Raw genomic sequence first — 7,683 nt, 5'->3', positions numbered from 1 at the left:
AAATATACCTAGTTTAATAATAAATATAAACACTTAATAGATAATATTACACAATACTATACTATATCCATACTATTTGATTTTTCTTAACTGTGTACTCAAATATATTATATAATCATTTTTCCTGACGTGTATGTACCTCTTTATATTGTGTAGGAACTGACATAATAATATAATATGTATATTTTTTACCACCTCGGTCTCGAGTAGGAACTTAAATTCGCTTCTACAAGATGTATCGATTGCTGGAGATCACTTTAGTTTGAATCTGGTCTGCATAATCAGTCACAAGTGTTTTTATAGCCCGAATATAGTTGTCTCATCGTAACATTCGTATAAGTGAGTTTATCACCACGATTAAAGGTAATATCTAGATTTAAATATATCTTTATATTACATTCTTTAATCGTGAACGATGCAAAATCAAATTTTAAAGTTAGTTGAATCCACTGCAGACCTCATAGTACAGACTAACAGACTATATTATATTAGTGTACAAAATACTATAAATGTAGACTAGAACTGTGTATAACAAGTAACAACAGCATTACTGGCGGCGGTAAAACATATCGCAGTGATGCAACCTGTATTGACGGAAAAAATATAATGATAAAGTCTGAAAGTACAGTTATATATTTTACCCTACTTCCCTGCATTACCATACATGATGATTAATGAGTTAACGCGACCAAACAAAAATCGCCATCAATATTTTGTCTCTTTCCATACTCCACTTATTGCTGTGGTTAAACAAGGTTAAACTATGATTAATTCCAGGATACGTTCGGGACTTATGTCTTGATGGTACCATAAATGGTGCGTAAGTGTTCAATTTTACCGTACAAATTATTCTATTTCAGTTTTACAGTTTACTACTGCGCATTGATATTAGGCGTCGAATGATGTGGAGGCGTGGGGTTACAAAGATTATAAGGTGTATAATGTTAAATTACTATTTTGTTACGAGTATGGACATGGACACTCTATAGTCTATAGAGACCACACGTAATTTTGGTATTATTTAGCAGTTATTTTAGCACTTGTAATTTACGCCACTATTGTGTATATTTAAGTAAATTATGTAAACACTGTCAAAATAAAAAAAAAATATTAAGTAATATGTAATCTGTGGCCTGTGCGCTGTGCCAGGGTTTATATTTCAATAGTTCAAAATACATTTACCCACGGGTTCATAACAGTTATAGCACATAAAACGTGGACAATAACATTAAAAACATGAACGTTTGAATAACGAGTAATGTTGTTAAAATATTCCCCATTTTTGCCAATTTTATATTAAAATCAACTTAATTGATAAATAAAATAAAATACAATAAAATAAATATGAATAAGTTGAGAAAAAATATTACTAATTATTTAAAAGTGGTACTATAGTTATAATTTTTGTAGGCACAAGATTTCTCCTATTACATGATACTCTTTATCTAGTTTAACGAGGCACAAATTATCAAAATTAATTTTTATTTGTGGCTTAAAACACAATTTTTTTTAAATAGGTTACTAAACGCAAATCACATACGCCCGTAAATTTCGTGTATCGTTTTTGTAGCTCTCTATAACAGTGACTACAGCAAAAGTACAATGCCAGTATCTCTGGTAACGAATAAACATCATTATATATATGACCCAAAGTGCAAGCCACAATTATTAATAATATCGCGATAAAACCACCGTCTACTGGTGATGAACAGATAATCCCGTCTAAAACATATTATACACTCAATAATTATGAACTCTTCTTCCAATACTGATACTAAGTACCATTGTAACACTCACAAAAAGAACCCCAACTAAAGATCGTAAGGTCATTCCTCCACTCATTATAAAAAAAATCAAATTTAACCCAGAACATGACTCCCAATCAACTTCTCCAAACTCAGATATAGAATTTAGATCACAAAGCAAAACTATTAAACCCACCCAAAAACAATGCATCTCTTTCTATACCAAACCGTTTCATTCCTATTAAAAATTCATAAATAAACTTAAAAAAATTCATCTTACTAATGGAAATAAAATAAAGTGGAAACTGAAATTATCAATAAATAATTAAATTGCACAGAACTTCGAGCAGATATATCATTCATATTAAAAGGCGACTTTAGTGCAACGGAAAAATATAATATATTAAAAATTAACATAAAAGTAGTTTATAGCTTCCGTGCAATCAGAATTCAGAATAAGTATGAATGAAAAAATACGAATACTTTACGTAGGTATGGACTAAAAAGTGAAAAAGCGAAAAGGATGTCAATTTTATAACTATATAGTGATGTGCATATTCGTATTTTAAAAATTCTGAATATCTAACTTTATGAAAACTAGATTAATTAATTTAATTGATCTAGAATAATTCGGATATCGGGATGTCTGATATAATTTTGCGTCCAATGACTCATTTTTATATTCTATAAGGAAGAGGATCAATCCTTATCTACACATCATCTGAAACACCAATTTGGTTACAAAACACAGCACTCCATATGCCAACAGATCAAACGCATGTCCGAAATAATTCCGAACAGCTTTGAAAGAAGATAAAGATAATACACTATACAAACACATCATCCAAAGTCATAAGTGAAATAGACTTCTCTCAACTACAGAACATCAAAGCTGGACTTCTCCGAGTATCAGCTTTAATGCCTGCAGCTATTTTTATTTTTATATTCACGAAATCCTCAACCTTTCCAATTCTCAGTTGACATGCTTATAAGTATAACGGACACCAAAGAGTTTTTATCAGCAGGCGAATACTAAATACTAAATATTATTAGTAGGTAGTAATGTATTACCAAGTAATTACCAATATCATCAATATTCTTAACCTTAGTTGGCTTAGTTAGCTATCCTATCATTAATATTACTAATATATTTGCTAAATAAGATCAGCAATAGCAGTCGTAAGCACTGAAACATTTTGTAACTACTTATTATAAGTAAATAAAAAATAAAATATCATTAACATTAATAACATAAAAAGTGCTTCTAACAAGGATATTTTTTTGTGATATTCTATATATTATGTTAACTATTATGTTTATTTTTGCACTATTTAATTATATTTCTTTATTTTTCTGTTAAATTAAATTTGAAAATTTCATTCGTTTTCGTCATGTATAACTTTATTATAACTTTGCCAGTCCTGCTTATAATCGCTTTTACGTCCGTGTTATTCTTGATTTATGTTGACGATCAGAATAATTTAAGCCTATCTAACCTATCATTTTATGCTCATCATAACCATAAATCGATTTAATTTATTCATATGATAATACACGGAATATAAACATTTTATGTATGAATAAATGAGTACAATTAATATAATTTGAGATAACATTCGATTAAAAAACTAGAAACGAATGCGATAAAATATACAAAAATAAGGCTAACCTAACATTTTAGTTTGAAATACCTGGACGATATCGTTTATTTTACAAAAAATTAACTAAGTTTACCTTCATATGTTTGCGCAAAAAAATATTTTTTTGACAAATTAACCATCAGAACATAAAAAAAAATTGTATATATAATGATAATTTTATTAATTTCAAATTATATTCGTATAAAGTTATTTATTGTTCAATTGAACACAAATAAATTACAAATAGAAAAATAATGGAATACATTTAGGTAATAATATATAAAATTAGATATTCCTATAATATCTATAAATAATTACTATAGTTATTCAAATGTATCATCCCTATAAACATTACACACATAATTATAATACTACCATAAATAATACCATATAGATTCCGTGTTTTTGAGATCAATAATAAAAAAAAAAGTAGGTCAGCATTTCGGTGGTGGATATTTGTCCATCGTCTCTTCGATCCTCGGACAGGATAGTGTAATTTTACTGTATTCGATAAAAAACGATTCTGAGCGGACGACGGAATCTTTTTTATTTAATTTTATTCGTTTTTATGGTGATAAACAATGCGTTATATAAGAACAGCTTAAGAACGATTTATATAAAAAGGTTTAGTTAGGAAATATCATAAAAAGGAAAAAAAAAGAAAAAGCTCAAAAGTTTTAAAAATTTTACCATGTCTAGGTAAGGCTAATATAAGTAAATAACCCAAATTTCAAATTTTTACGAATGTTTTTAACCAAATTACAACAAAAAAACTCCCAAAATTAAAATGTCTATAAGTAGCTTAAAAATGGCTAACATTTTCCGAACTTTAGGAGTTCAAACTTGAGAAAAAAACCAAAATACAACAAAAAAGATCTCTTGTCATTTTTCATTTGAAGCAATATTTCTCGTAGAAAACGTCGTCCATGATTATTTAATATTATAAAATCGTGAAATCGTACGGTTTTTCTCCTTTAACCGCTTTTATTTTGACTACCGTTTAGAAAATCGAAAAATGACCTCTCTAAATACCAGCTCAAGAACATAACCTTTCAGAAAAAATGCTACACTTGATACTTCTGAGCAAATTTAGAGGGAGAAAAAGTGTTAACAGAATAAAAAAGAAAAAGAAATAAACATCATTGTAAAACCAATACGTTGCTCGCTCCGCTCAGAATCTAATATAGTATATTGTAGAAAACAATTTGATAAATATTTTTTCGAAATTAATAACTTTACAATTTTAATGTATATGATTAATTATTAAATTTTTCAATACTTTAAAAACCCAAGTATAATTGAATTATGGATGGAATAAATTATCATAATTATTCGAAAAATCAAAATAATAAGGGAACATATACGAAATCTGTTTTATTTTTCAAATGAACTGGAGAGAATAGAATACATGATTAATATTGAGCATTTGAGCTTAATAAATAATAATATATTTCAAATGTTATCTAATATCTAATTTGGTGATGTACTTATGTATATTTATTACTTATTTATTCATTAGTTTTTAGTTAATACTTATTACGTTATGTGTATGTCGGTATATACAAAGTTATTTTTGAAATAAATTTTATGTATTTACTTGAAAAAAACATGAATATAATCTAATTACACATTAAAATGGAATATCTATGGTTCTTATTAAACGATTAAGTTTTATTTTTGTACACATTAACATTTCGAAATACTTGACATTTTTTATAACCATCTATGTTTTATAATATTTTATAGTTAATACTAATATATACTTGAATATATATATATTTTTTTTTTTTGTGAACATGATAAAATTTTTATTTTGAGGAACGATTTTTAAAATTATTAATTTACGAAATATTTTCTCTAAGACAATTATTTATAATATATTTATAGTACCTATCTTGAGATAATAAAATTTATACGAATTCCGGTTGTCGAGAATTTGAGATAACTGACAAGTATTAGAAATGAACACACTCAAAATCGTTCACATTAACATGGCTTATGTTTCATAATAAGCCACATAAATAAGATAAGTAAGATTTTTAATTTAAAAATATAAATTACGTGAAGTGATGGTCATTTGATGGCTTAGGTAATCATATATAAGTAAATAATTAAGCAGACATTCTTTACATATTCGGTGGGCTGATAATACTTTATAATTAAAGCAATAAGATCAAAATATATTATGCCTATTTTAATTACCAACATATTATTATAATTTAAAACAAATGATGTAGGTAAGTAGGTTACTTAATTTTTATATTTACATATATAAATAGGTACATAAAAAAAGATTAATAGACGCAGTATTATGTGTACCCATATGGTCAAAATTAAATACAGATTATAAATATAGGTATTATAATCTAACACTCACTATCTCACCAGACTCTCCATATATACCACATCGATGTTATTTTTATGAGGAGTCTCAAGATCCTCGGTAACGCTGCACTACAACTCTCTTCTCCTCTGCAACCTCCTCTTTATTTTCGCCTTGCAGGTACGCTCAATCTTCAAGAATAAATCTGTCGTTTGGTATCTGTACCTATCTTGTGAACAACTTCGCATTTTCAACGGTCCAAACCCTTTTCTGTCTTAGAGGGGTTCACAGTGCACTGTGTCGTGTCGTATTTTCAATGATCGTGTGACTTCGTTTCGTGTTTTTTTTATGTGTATACCAAAATACACTACATAATATGGTATGAATATTTGTACTTGATGATAACATTTTATAATTTTTTTTAGCTGTCACTTTTCTACACATACTCGTAATTTTAAGTGTAACCATACGGTCGAAAGTTGAATATATTCAAGTAGATATGCAGTATCATTACTATCATTTGCAGGTTACTGTGGTATCATGTGATAACACAACAATTAACCATGTGGTATACTTTAATGGACCACGCGGTTCAGCTAATTATAGAAAATTAATTTACACGATATCACGCCACGACGGGGTTTAGTGTTAGTGTGTTACCCCTTTCTGAAGCCTTTTCATTAAAAACTGAACACTCAACACATGACTATACCATAATCAGCCTCTTGCTCTTAATATTCTATTTCTGGCTTCACGATACTCCAGACCTTGATAATTGCTAATTTTTTTTTTTTAATACATTTTTAATTTAACATTATCATAATGTTTTTAGAAAACTGCAATATTAAAATAATATGAATTTAACTAACTGAAAACATATAACAAATATTCTCAAAATAATGTTACTTTACATTGATTACTAAATATCATATTAATGTTTTGGTGTAGTTCTAAATTGAATGTTACAAAAAAAACAAAATCGTGATATTAGAAAAATGTTTAAAAAAATATATTACTATTTTAAACTTAATAAAACATTATAAGAAAGTTAAAATTATAATATTTGAAATTTAATCTAGTTGTAATGTTATTGAAACGCCAATATTATGAAATTGCTATCTGGGGGGTTTTCGGCGAGACGGGATTCAGCGAAATGGGCCCAAATCATACTATCACACCTTATTGTAAACGAGCGTTATGTGGAGTAAACACGGGCGCGCACACACACACATACGCGCTCGCGAGTGTATAATAATAGGTATGTATAATAATTTCTGATCGAAAATGAATCCGTTAAAATGTCTTTAACATAAGACGCGCCTTCAACAGTATTCTAACGGATCAACAATACTACCTACGAAAATATTTAAAAAATTATTATATCTAAGCAATCCTATACATAGATATAAATGAAAATAATAAATGTTTGAAAATACCGCTTTTAAAATATCTATAACATAGAGCTCATCTTTAACATACGCTATGCGAGTGTAATGACATTGGAAATGAAGAATATATTTAGATATGTTATATCATCCATATTTAGATAGCATGAAATATCATTGAAAACAGATTGTTAACGTTAATTGAGTGATATGTTAAACCGTTTCACACCTTATGGTGATAATGACTTTATTGTTGTTGCTCTCGTTGTTTTTGAATATAGAAAGTTAGCGAGTACTTCCAATGGTTAAAAGTGTCTCACGGGTATCATATGAGGGGGTGAGGTATTTCTGAGGAAGGAAATTTTCAATGTTTAAATACAGGTGGAAGTGAAGCATTCGATATCACTCGTCCACTGTTCGCTTCACCGACACTCTGACGAGGAATATTTCAAGTGGACTTCGAGAGGATTATTTAATACATTCAACAAATTCACCAACCTTCATATTTTAAGTGAGTGTTATATTCTTTAAATATTTACATATATATTTTAATACACAGCTTTTATGTGATATGTTGGTATTTAGCTATA

This window comes from Diuraphis noxia, unplaced genomic scaffold (genome assembly GCF_037042655.1).
Source record: "Diuraphis noxia isolate RWA-SAM2 unplaced genomic scaffold, SU_Dnox_SAM2 contig0003, whole genome shotgun sequence".
NCBI lineage: Eukaryota > Metazoa > Arthropoda > Insecta > Hemiptera > Aphididae > Diuraphis > Diuraphis noxia.
The sequence above is the reverse complement of the archived record's forward strand: the minus strand, read 5'-3'. Positions refer to the sequence as shown.